Source organism: Vulpes vulpes, chromosome 13, assembly GCF_048418805.1.
Source record: "Vulpes vulpes isolate BD-2025 chromosome 13, VulVul3, whole genome shotgun sequence".
Taxonomy (NCBI): domain Eukaryota; kingdom Metazoa; phylum Chordata; class Mammalia; order Carnivora; family Canidae; genus Vulpes; species Vulpes vulpes.
Genome location: NC_132792.1, coordinates 97,754,793 through 97,767,632, shown reverse-complemented (window position 1 = coordinate 97,767,632; position 12,840 = coordinate 97,754,793).

The following is a 12,840-nucleotide window of genomic DNA, read 5'->3' as shown; positions in this document are numbered from 1 at the left end:
TTTCTGTTGGGATGTTTTTTGTGTAAGAGAGAGGAAATAATATAAATACATATGCACAAATATTATATATAGTTCTCTATGCAAATGTTAAATCTATGTCTTCTATATATTGCACATCTCTTCAGATGTGCAATATGTTAACTTAGGTTATGATGTCTTTTACTGTATTAAGGTTTTAAGATTTTACATATTCATAATCATAGCTTCTTTCAATCTCCCTAACTTGCCAATTTATAAAAAAGTATTTTGCTTCCATTTTTCTAAAATTGATTGTACATGGAAAGTTTAGAGCATTTACCTTTTTCCTATGTGGATAACTGGTTGTTTCAACGTTATTTATTGAATAAACCAACTAATTTGAGATGTCACCATATTCTGTTTATTTAAAACACAAATTATAATTAAGGCATGTTTAATGCCATTTCAGTGACTGGTTAGATTCACTTAAGTACAGTTTTGTTGGCATAAAGTTGTGGATTCTTTCCCCCTAAGCAAGCTGTTTTTTATTGGTGAAGAGTTAACTGCAAGGGTTTAAATAATGACTGGCTTCTTAACAGAGAATTACTAAAATGTGATTTTTACAGAATAAGTAGAACCTCTTGCTTGTTGGAAGTTTTCAAGTTCTTTAATTTTTCTTGTACCTTGGCAGTTAATTACCTCCATAGATGCCCCAAAGTATTTCAGCTTGATTATTATAAAAAAAGTAAGAAATCAATATACATTTTTTTATTTTTAAAACTCCAAGTCTCAGAAATAGACACTGCAATATAATTTTCATTAATTCAGTAAAGACCTATAAATAGGGTAATCATATAATGGTAATCATATAATTTATTGCTTAATCTGGGAAACTTGATAATGAAAGGAGGATACTATACACAAGCATACATATATGTATGTACGTGTACATGGGCATAAATGTATATGTGTGTGTGGATTTTATACTTGTACATATGTGGAATTGTACATATATAGATATAGATACATAAATATCTTATTTTGTCTTTTTCCTGATAGAGGTCCATAGTTTAAGAAGTTCAATATGCAAGTGATACATTTGTTTTGGCTATAATCTTTAACTGTGGTAACATATTGAGAGATTTTTCATGAAACAGTGCATTAAAAATATTTAATGTTAAAATAGATGAATAAAAAGTCCTAAATATTTTGAGACACTTTAATCATTTTGGTCTGTATTAGGGAATACTGGTTATTCCCTAATATTCTGTTTCCTTTAAAAAAAATACCCAAGTTCTGGGTGGGCACATAACTGTGTACCTAATGCCTACATTTAACAGCATCCTGTGCAACTAGACGTGGTCAGTGACTAAGTTCAGCCAGTGGGATGTGATTGGAGTGATGCATGCAGCTTCTAGATCACAGCCTTAAAAATGTACTCCATTTTTTTTTTTCCATTTCCCAAGGGCTGGAACATGACATATCAGTGGGAAGATTTAACCTTACAGATGAGAAAAATATCTTAGAGAATGGCAATGCATCTAGATAGAATCAAAATTCCCCCGAATGGCCTCCTGAAGCCCATTCTGTTGCCTATTGGTGTGGACTCCCAACATGAGAAAATTAACACTCCTCTCTTATTAAGCAGCAGAGCCTGTAGTTCAACATAGTATCATACAGTAGAAGGCCATTAACATTATGCTATATAGGATGTTCTGTTTGGAGTCCTAGTTTTTATGGATAACAGGCTAGTATATTATGTGTGTAGTATACTTCATAACGGTTCAGTGCCTAATCATTCTTGACTCATGAAGTAGGACAAACGTATTTCCTCTAAGATCATCCTCTGCTTTCTATCACTTGAATGAACTGAATGCTATAATTTAGTAACAATAGATTTAATTTTAAAGTATTGGTAAAAATATACTTCATATTTATCATTTTGGCGTGTGTCTAGTAACATTTTAAAATCTCTTCAGTTTTTAACTTTTATTTTGGCTTCTGTTTTAATTTGTTTTTAGCACTTTTTGTCTAATGCTTTCTTATGGTTTCTTTAGTCTTTTGACTTTCACTATATGAAGTGTGTACTTTGATTCTAACTTTCCTGCCAACTTTTCTTTTGGGGAGAAAAAAAAAGATGTACTAAAAGCATTTGGTTTTTATACCTATTGTGGATCTTATTCAGCTTACGTCAAATATGAAGAATTTCATATACTCTTTCATACAGATCATCAAATTTTTTATCTTTGAGGACTCTTAATATTAGTAGATCAAAATACTGTTTATAACTACCAAGGATTTTATCTTCTATCAATATTACTATAGCAGGGAATTATTTCTGTTAATGCTTAGTAAATTAAGAGCAAGGAAGTGTAGCTGTGGCTTTCTTTTCAGTACTAATATCATTCTATCCATAGAAATCCTATTTTCTGTTCATTAATTTCAGTATTCCATTCTTTCCCAAGATCTCACCTCACAGCAAGCTTTCATACTTCAAGCTCAACATGTTAGTGCTCAGTCCTCATTCCCACATAAACACAACCATTTTGAAAACGTGAACTGATATTAATTACCCCCTTGGCACCAAAAAGTCAGGATTTCCTGATGCGGCACGCTAATGTAAAATGCATTAGTGCAAACGCTGGCTCCAAGGGGTAATACTCTCTAAATAAACACAGCAATGTTTTTCTTTATTCACGACTCTCAGGCTATTCTGAAAGTCATTCATCCTCCATACCCCCCAAAAGCATTTTGAGTTTTAATAAGTTATAACTGGATTTTCATAAGAAGGAATTGAATTCCAAGCTGCAAATCTGTGGTACTTAACTCTTTGATTTTTTGAAATAAAATCTACCTAAATGTTCCAATGATTAAATGGCATTGAACCATAATTTGCAGTAGTCTGTTGGAAGATAATAGTCCATGTTTACTGATTAGTGTCACTAAAAATGTGTCCTTTTGACCTAAAAAATGTCTTTGGAAATTTCAGTCACTTAAGGCCAGAAATGATATATTGGGGGGGGGGGGGGGTTTGGTGCTAGTGTGAGTGTGTATGTGAGTTTGAACATTCAGTGTCGACTTCAGGTCAAGTAGACATTATTTCATTCTTTGATGTTCCCTCTCCAAACATACTGCTACTAATATTATTACTGCTACAACTACTACTACATAAAACAAATGAACCAAACCAGAGATGGCCAGGCCTCAAACAAAAGTTAAGATCTAACATGGAACAAAAATGTAAGTTGGTAAGGCTAAAACCATTGGGCCTTCTGGGTAGTGTTATTTGAGAAATTGGCTCCTATGAAGAAATAGAGATTAAAAAGTATTTCACGATCAGATTCTGGAGCCAGGTTTACTGCTTGACCTCAGAGGCTAGAATGTGACTTGCCTCTATTGCTCCCACTTATAAAAGGAAGCTTAATAACAGCTTGCTGCAGCTGATCACTGCCTAGGGCCTTGTTTTGAGGAATCTAAGCATAATGATACTGAAAAATATATACTTAGCTTCTTGATCTGGAGCTGAATTAAGATATTCTGAAGCTTGGTAATTAGGTCTAAAATATTCCTGAGATTATTTGTAGGGAAGAAGTTCTTAAAGGTTTGACTCTGGACTTGGTATAGGAGCCTAAGAGAGGAAGTACAGAAAGGAGGAAGGGTGGGGAAGAAAGAAAAAAGGAAACAACTAAAACCTCCTACTTTAAACAAGCCCATGAAACTGAAGTCCCAAAATTTGCCCACAAACCTCTTGGCAGAACATGTATTCCCACCGCATGAAGTTAATTTTATAGGAGAGTCTGACATTTTAAAATATGAGTGTTTAAGATGCTTGAGGAAATAAATCTCAAACAGATATGAAATTATAAGACAAAAACTTGGGCAAAATTAAGCAGATACATTTAAAAGCTACTGAGAAGTCTAAGCAAAAATAGTCATTGGAATAAGCTCAATTGGCATAAACTGTAGAATGGACACAGTTAAAATTTGTGAATTAGATGATAGTGTGAGAAATTGTTGCATGTTAGGGAGATAGGGAAGGGAATGCAGAGTTTTAAGCGGGGGGTGGGGGTGAATGGGTGACAGGCACTGAGGGGGGCACTTGACGGGATGAGCACTGGGTGTTATTCTGTATGTTGGCAAATTGAACACCAATAAATATAAATTTATTATATAAAAAAAAAGGTAGCTTCAAGAGAAGGAAATGAAAGGATTGGTAGAAAAGCAACACATACAAAAAAAGAAAAAGCTGACAGTTTTCCACAATTGAATCTATAAATACTCAGATTGTAAAATTGTAAACCCACCCTAAATCCAATCAGGGCAAAGAAAAATGAATCTATATCTAGATATATCATGATGGTATTCAGAAAGGAAAAAAAAAATCTATTAGGAGAGAGAAAAGGAACAATTTAGACGAGAACTCTCTGCAATAGTTAAAAGATACAGGAGTCAAGTACTGAGGGAAAAGGACTCAGCCTAAATGTTACTCCCAGCTAAACTATAATTCTACAGTGAGGGCAAAATAAATTTTTAGATTTCTAAAGACTAAGAGTTCATCATCCAAGTTGTACTTGAGCAAAAAGAAAACCCAGAAGGTACAGATGCAAAAAAGAATGGAGATTGCATAAAATTTGTCAAATATAGTTATTTATGGGAAACATCCCTTCTCTTTTGGGTGCAAAGAAGAGGTAAAGTTCCATGTGATAGGTTGATTGCGTTGGTGACTTGAGTTCTTTACCCCGTCCTGAATGCATGCCCCTTTGTCATGTGATTTTGCAGTTCCTCTCACTGAAGAGACAGAGTTCAGCTTCTTGTCCCCTTGATTCTGAGTTTGGCTGTGTGACTTGATTTGGCCAGTGGGATATAGTTGATATGACTCAAAGAGTCTTTAAAAGCACTGGTACAGTTCTGCTTCCACTTTATTATCTCTGCCTTTGCCATGGAAATCTGCCCAGGCTAACCTACAGAATGTGAGAGACACATGAAGCAAAACCAAGTCAACAAGATAGGATACATGAATGAATAGATAAGCCTATGAAAGGGCTTTCATGTACTGGAGAATAATAGACTAAGAAACTTTAGGCTTTGTTGGAAATCTTTCAGGTAAAATTATAAGAGTAATGTTTAAAGTATTAGTATAAAAAATGTAAGAATCATCATTTTAAAAAAGAAAATATAATTCAGAAATTTAGAAGCCAGAAAAGAGGGAGGGGGAAAAAAGCAGGAGGAGGAATAGAGAAAATGTGCTAATCATTATAAGGAAGGAATAAAGGAATAAAAAGAGGAAAGGTGTCAAGAAGCTCACAAAAAATATAGGATTATATCTATATCAGCAGTAACTGTAAATATAAACTTATTTATTAAAAGATACTAAGAGGAAACTCAACTATATTATTATTAAGGGATATTACTAAAATGTAACCAAAAAGTGGAAAACAGATACAGGTGAACTAATACCAAAGTAGAATTTAAAGCAAAAGTATTAATAAGAATAACGTAGGAGCTTAAGTAATAGTAAATAGAAAAGCCATTTAAGATATAACAACTTTGGAATTTACAAAGCAAAAACAAAAGCAAAAATGTAAACCTCTAAAAGCATAGTGGAAATATTTTAATCTACTTAGAGCAGAAACTTGACTCAAACAGACAACAATTCAGATACAGCACAGTTTGTCTGATAGAAATATGTCAGCCCCATATGTAAATTACAATCTCCTGATAGCTACATTACAAAATACAGAAACAGGAAAATTTCTAATACATTTTATTTAACCCAATATGTCCAAAATTCTACTTCAACATAACTAAAATTCATGAGACATTTTATATTCTTTTCTTCATAGAATCTAGCTTGTATTTCAACTTAGAGTACATTACTAGTCACATTTCAAGTGCTCAGCCAGAGGCTACTGGTCTGAGGCTACTATACTGGACAGTCTTGATGCAGAAAAGCTGATAGATTGCAGATCCTATACCTAGCAAAGTATATACGTTTTTCAAGTATATGTAATATATATAAAAAAAAATGGCCTTATGCTAATTTACAAAGGAAGTCTGGTCAAATTTTAAAGAATATCAGCCAAATCACTTTCTCTGAAAACAGTATATTTGCTAGGAACTTTCAAAATTTATTAGTGACCTGTGGTTAGAAAATTGCAGTGGAAATGTAAAAATTTTCAGAACTAAGCTACAATAAATGTCAGTAGCAAAACTTGTGAGATGCTCAAAGGACAGTTCTCGAAACCAAACTGATGGCCTTAAGTGTCTTTATGTAAAAACAAAAAATATGGAAAGCAAATCCAACTCAGAAATACTGATGAGGAAACTAAAATGCAGTTAAGACAAAAATAAGGAAAGATTTTGAAGGGAATAATGAGAAGAGCATAAATAAATGACATAAGACTACAATAAAATAAGAGGATTACCAAAAAGAACCAAATCTCTTTTTGAAAAATAATAAAAGCTATAAATTGACACTCCCCCCAAAAAAAGAAGGCACAAGTAAGCAGTTTTAGAAAGAGGAACAGGAGTATGACTAAAATGTGCTACATATTCCAAGTATTTGCCAAAAGTGTATCATACAGGGGCTGTATAGCAAACCTGGCTATGAACTTCTTATATCTGACATTAATATCACAAAATTTAAATAGATGTAACATAAGATGTAGTTTCTGGCCCTTTAGGAACCCATGACTAGATTTAAGAATCAAACTGAATTCTTTTTTTTTTTTTTTTTTTTTTTTTTAGATTTTGTTTATTTTTTTGAGAGACAACATGAATGGGGGAGGGAGATGGACAGAGAGGGAGAGGGAGAAGCAGACTCCCACTGAACAGGAAGCTAACTCAGGGCTCGACCCCAGGACTCCAAGATCATGACCTGAGCTGAAGGCAGACACTTAATGGACCAAGCCATCTAGGTGCCCTCACCCTGAATTTTTTCATCACCTATAGCTCATTTATGAATTTTCAGCAGCTTGAAGGCAGAGACTTTGTTTCTGTCTACTGCTGGTCACTTAGTACCTAGAATAATTTCTAACATGTAATGGGAGTTTCATAAATATTGGTTGAAAGGGTATTGGGAATGTTGGTTCTGAATTGGTATGTATGCAGAAATTTAGAATTCAGGCTTCGTAGATGAAGAAATAAAACAGACAGGTTAGAGATAAAAACCAGGGCTTTAACACAGTGCCTTTCAACACAAGATCCACAAAGCCTTCTCCACAATTCACAATCCTGACTTATCCTAAGGTATCTGGCCATGGTACCTGGCCTGACCTAAGGTGAAGTTATTTATAGTCTGTCTTTATCTGACTCCGACTCCTCTGGAGGTGCCATGTGACACTGCATATGCACATATCTGGTCCTAGTTCAGGATAAAGGATTATGAACCTGTGTAAATGCCTATCCTTAAGCTGTATAATAGAAGGATCCATTTCATTTTTAAATAGGCCAGTGGTGGTTGCCTGGTCATACTGGTGATTTATTAATGAATTATAGCATTGCAATCATTTCACAAATGGTCATAAAATGGTAAACATAGCTAACTTTATTTCATTTCCCCTTGTTAATAATGATAAAAAAAGTCTCCTTGGGGGGAGCATATTCTTGTGGGAATACAGACACAAGAATGATGACATTGCTGATAGCCCTTCTCTGTTTTGATCTCGGTGATCCTCTAGTCTATGCCCAGAGCTAAACCATGAGGTTTCTACAACTTGCTAGGAAAACATGTGCTGTTTTGCCCCTGCACCAATATAGCCAACTATATGATACATATAATGATCTTACCATCATAAGCTTCCTTGGGCTTCCCCTCCACATCTCCCTCCTGGCCTTGGCCATATGCCCATTCTGCCTTAACAATGCTCCTTCTATTTCACTGTGTTTCTCCCATTCTGTTTATAACCCTCCCCAAACATTCAGTCACATTCCAAGTGGCTTTCCTTACTGCATAATATTCACTCAACCATGTTCAAGTTGACTGCTGAATCTATTTCTTTTATTAGCATTTTATGGTTTCTAAGCATTTCCAAGTTCCTCTAGTTGACAGTTCCCTTACGTGAGGGGTGATGGGCTTCTGGCCTGGCATGGGTAATTATTAGCAATAATTTCTTTTCTTCTATGAAAACTAGGTAGCAAGAGCTCCTTGTTAAGCATATGTGGGGTCTGTACACTCATCTTTGCGCTGACACGTCAGTAAGTTTGCCACAAAGCAGGTGAATGAAAATTCAGGCTGAAGAGGTTAAGAAGCCATGTCATTTTTATTTTGTATTTGGAAACTCAGTTCTAAAATTATCTTCAGAAAGAAATACTACCTCCTCGTTTGAATTGAATATACTATGTTTCATCTAATCTAAGATCCATTTAGTTCACATTTTAATATCTCTGAAATAGGTATACAATGGAATATTACTCAGCCATTAGAAATGACAAATACCCACCATTTGCTTTGGCGTGGATGGAACTGGAGGGTATTATGCTGAGTGAAATAAGTCAATCGGAGAAGGACAAATATTATATGGTCTCATTCATTTGGGGAATATAAAAAATAGTGAAAGGGAATAAAGGGGAAAGGAGAAAAAATGAGTGGGAAATATCAGAAAGGAAGACAGAACATGAGAGACTCTTAACTCTGAGAAATGAACTAGGGGTGGTGGAAGGGGAGGTGGGCAGGGGGTGGGGGTGACTGGGTGAAGGGCACTGAGGGGGGCACTTGATGGGATGAGCACTGGGTGTTATTCTATATGTTGGCAAATTGAACACCAATAAAATATAAATTTATAAAAAAATAAAAATAAAAAAATAAACTGCTAAAGCCTAAAAAAAATACTCTGAAATAGGGATTTTTTTTCTCTCTTGATAATACATAAAATAATGGTGTGTCTTACAATTAATGGTGTTTTAGACTGCATGAATTACAGTATGAATGTTTTTAAAATATGCCATGGTATTTTCATCTTTTTCATTTTCTTAATAGACAAAAGTCTCTTAGAACCTATAATAACCTAAACTAATTAAAAGCCTATAATAGAGAAACCGTATCTTTAAAAATCAAGCATACTATGTTATCTGTGGTACCTTTTGCTTGTTTCTCCTATTTTAGGAGATTTGGCTTTTCTTATGGAAATTCCTATTACGATTTTTGCTGAGATAAACATCTTTGTATGTATGCTTATTCTATAGAGAGGCAAGATAGCAGAGTGGTTAAGCACATAGGATTTGGAGTCAGACTGCCTGGTTTTGAATCTTGGTTCCTTCACTTGCTAGTTATGAAATGTTGGGCAATGACTGAACCTCTTCGTGCAGCAAATGCTGCACCCCTGAACTAGAAATAATAATATACTTTCCTCGGGAATTTTTTTTTTAAAAGACTTTATCCATTTATTCATGAGAGAGACACACACACACACAGAGAAGCAGAGACATAGGCAGAGGGAGAAGCAGGCTCTATTCAGGAAGCCCAATGTGGGACTTGATCCCAGGATTCCGGGACCACACCCTGAGCCAAAGGCAGACACTCAACCACTGAGCCACCCAGGTGTCACTGTTATGAGAATTAAATGGGATGATATACCCATACTACCCAAACTTCCTGATGTCATTGCATGTTAATATATTAGATAGAGTAGTACCTGGAACAGAGTAAGTGCTATATAAGTGTAAATTGTTACTACTTGGGATTATTTCTTTAAGACAGTTTCCTAGAAGTAGAATTATCTTATCAAATTCTAAGGCTCTGGATAAATATTGTGATTTTTCTTTCCAATAGGATTATATTAATTTACACTCCTGGAATGGACAGAATGTATATCATCCCACTTTTGCCAGTTTTTTGCATTTTTAAAGATAAATATTTGCTAATCTCATAAATGAAGATGACAGTTTATTCTAATATTTTTTTTTGGTTATTAATCTAGTTAAATCGAATTTTTTCTTGTATATTAGCCATTTGTATTTCCTTATTTTTAAAAAAAATCTATGCTTAATGATTTTAAAGGGATTCTTATACATTTGGATAAGTTCAACAGGTAAAAGCTATACTTTTATAGTCTATTTGGCTAAGTTACGCACTGGGTTATACTTTATACTAGTTTTTTTCATTTTGGTCTTTTATTACTTATATAATCTTGATTTTTGTGCAGAAAAAATATATTTTGTTGCTTGAATGCTTGGAAAGGTCTTTTCTTTGTTTTATGATATTTAGATTTATTTTTACATATAACTAAAGTTAACTTGTAATATTTATTTTTACATATAACTAAAGTTACCTTGTAATATCTTAAAAATGTTTTTCCTCAAATAGCTTATCACCTGCCCCACACATTTATTGATTCATTCATTCCTCTTAAAATATTTTTAAGGTAATACATATTAATTTTAAAACAATTGAAAAATACAGAAAAGTTCATAAGGAAGAAAACTAAAATTATCTTTATTCTACTATTTAGTAATAACCATTATTAACATTTTGGAGTTCTGCTTTCCTTTTTTTCCCCCCTTTGCATGATGTAATTTTGTTATTCTTGCTGTTTCCTTTACTGTATATTAGAGTGTTTTTCTGGACTCTTTATCTTGTTTCATCATTATATCCTTACCCTCACCCCCACCAATTTTTAACTGTTTTAGGTTTATAATCTGTTTTAATTTAAGGATGTCACACTAATTTTACTGTTATTCTTGAACATACCAATGACACTTCAGTCTCAAGACCTTTGTTTTTTCTTTTCCCTCAAACAACAACATGGCTCACTCCATACTCCTCTCTCCAGGTCTCTGGACAATGTCACCTTATTAGTATGGTTGTCTCTGACCACCCATTTTAAAATAGCAACCTCTTCCCTCTGGGTACCTCCTATTCCCCTTCTCTAATTTTTTTTTTCTAGGTTCATATAATCAAATCACATACTATGTTCACCATTGCTCAGAAAAAAAGATTCCTTTCAAAGTATTATTGCTCAATGACAATGCCTCTGGTCAACCAAGAGCTCTGAGAGAGATGTACAATGAGATTAATCTCTCTCTCTCTTTTTTTTTTTAAGATTTATTTATTTTGGAGAGAGAGTGTGTGAGCAGGGGGAAGGGCAGAGGGAGAATGAGAGAAGCCCACTCAGCATGCAGTCAACGTGGAGCTCGATCTCATGACCCTGAGATCATGCATGACCTGAGCTGCAATCAAGAGTCTGACACTTAACTGATAAACCATCCAGGTGCACCACAATATTAGTCTTGTTTCCTTCCTGCTAGCAGAGCATCCATTCTGCAGCCAATGGATTAAGGAGTGAAGTTTGACTTTCAAGTCTTATAATTGAAATACATTTCATAAGGCTCTAGCTGCCATTGATAGTGATTCCTCAAGTGGATCTGGGCAAGTCAATTGAAAACCTTTTGGAGAGAGTTCACCATTCTTGATGCCATTAAAAACATTTGTGATTCATGAGGAGAGGTCAAAATATCAACATTTACCAGAGTTTGCAAGAAGTTAATGCCAGTCCTCATGGATGACTTTGCGGGCTTCCAGACTTCAGTAGAAGGAGTCCCTACAGATGTGGTGGAAATAGCAAGAGAACTAGAATTAGGAGTGGAGACTGAGGGTGTGACTCAATGGCTGCAATCTCATGATAAAACCTGAACCAATGAAGAGTTGCTTCTTGTGGATGAGCAAGGAAAGTGGTTTATTCAGATGAAATCTACTTCTGGTGAAGATGCTGTGAAGATTGTTGAAATGATGATAAAGGATTTAGAATATTTCATAAGCTTAGTTGAGAAAGCAGTGGCACAGTTTGAAAGGATTGACTATAGTTTGGAAAGAAGTTCTACTGTCAATAAAATGCTATCAAATAGCATCACATGCTACAGAGGAATTCTTTGTGAAAGAAGGAGTCAATCAATGTGGCAAACTTGTATTATTTTAAGAAATTTCCATGGCTACCCCAGCCTTCAACAACCACCACTGATTAGTCAGCTGCCATCAACATCGAGGCAACACCCTCCACCAGCTAAGATGATAATTTGCTGAAAGCCCAGATGATGGTTAGCACTTTTTACCAGTATTTTTAAATTAAGATACGTGCAGTGTATTTTTTTGAGACATACTGCTATTACACACTTAAAGGACTACACAGTATGGTGTAAATATAACTTCTTTTTTAAATAGCTTGATTGATGTATACTTCTTATACCATGAAACCCACCCAATTTAAGTACACTGTTCTTTCTCTCTCTCTCTCTCTCTCTCTCTCTCTCTCTCTCTCATGCACACACACACACACACACACACACACAGAAGTCTGGGACATACTGCTCAACAAGTTTTGATAAATGCATACAGTTGGGGAGCCATCCCCACAGTCCAGTATTAGAATAGTTCCAAAGCATTGTTCATACCTATTTGTAGATATCTGTGCTTATCCCTGATCCAGCAACCATTGTTCTGCTTTCTATTGCTATAATTTTGCCTTTTCTAGAAGTATCATGTTACTGTAGGCATACAATATGCACTCTTTTATTTCCAATTTTTTTCACTTGAACTAAAGATTTTGAGATTCATCCTTGTTGTGCATATTAGTCATTTTTCCCCCTTTTTTATTGTTGAGTAGTATTCCATTGTATGGAAATACCACATTGCTTTTTCATTTATCAACTGATAGGCATTGCATTGTTCCCAATTGTTAGCACTTACGAATAATGTTGCTATAAGCATTTATTTACAAAGTCATCGTGTGTTTATTTATTTTTGTTGCTTTTTGGTAAGTATCTAGGAATGAAATTCCTAGGTCTTATGGTAAATGTATCCTTAAGTTCTTAAGAAACTCTCAAATACCCTCAACTCTATGGTCAACTAATATTTGACAAAGCAGGAAAGACTATCCACTGGAAAAAAGA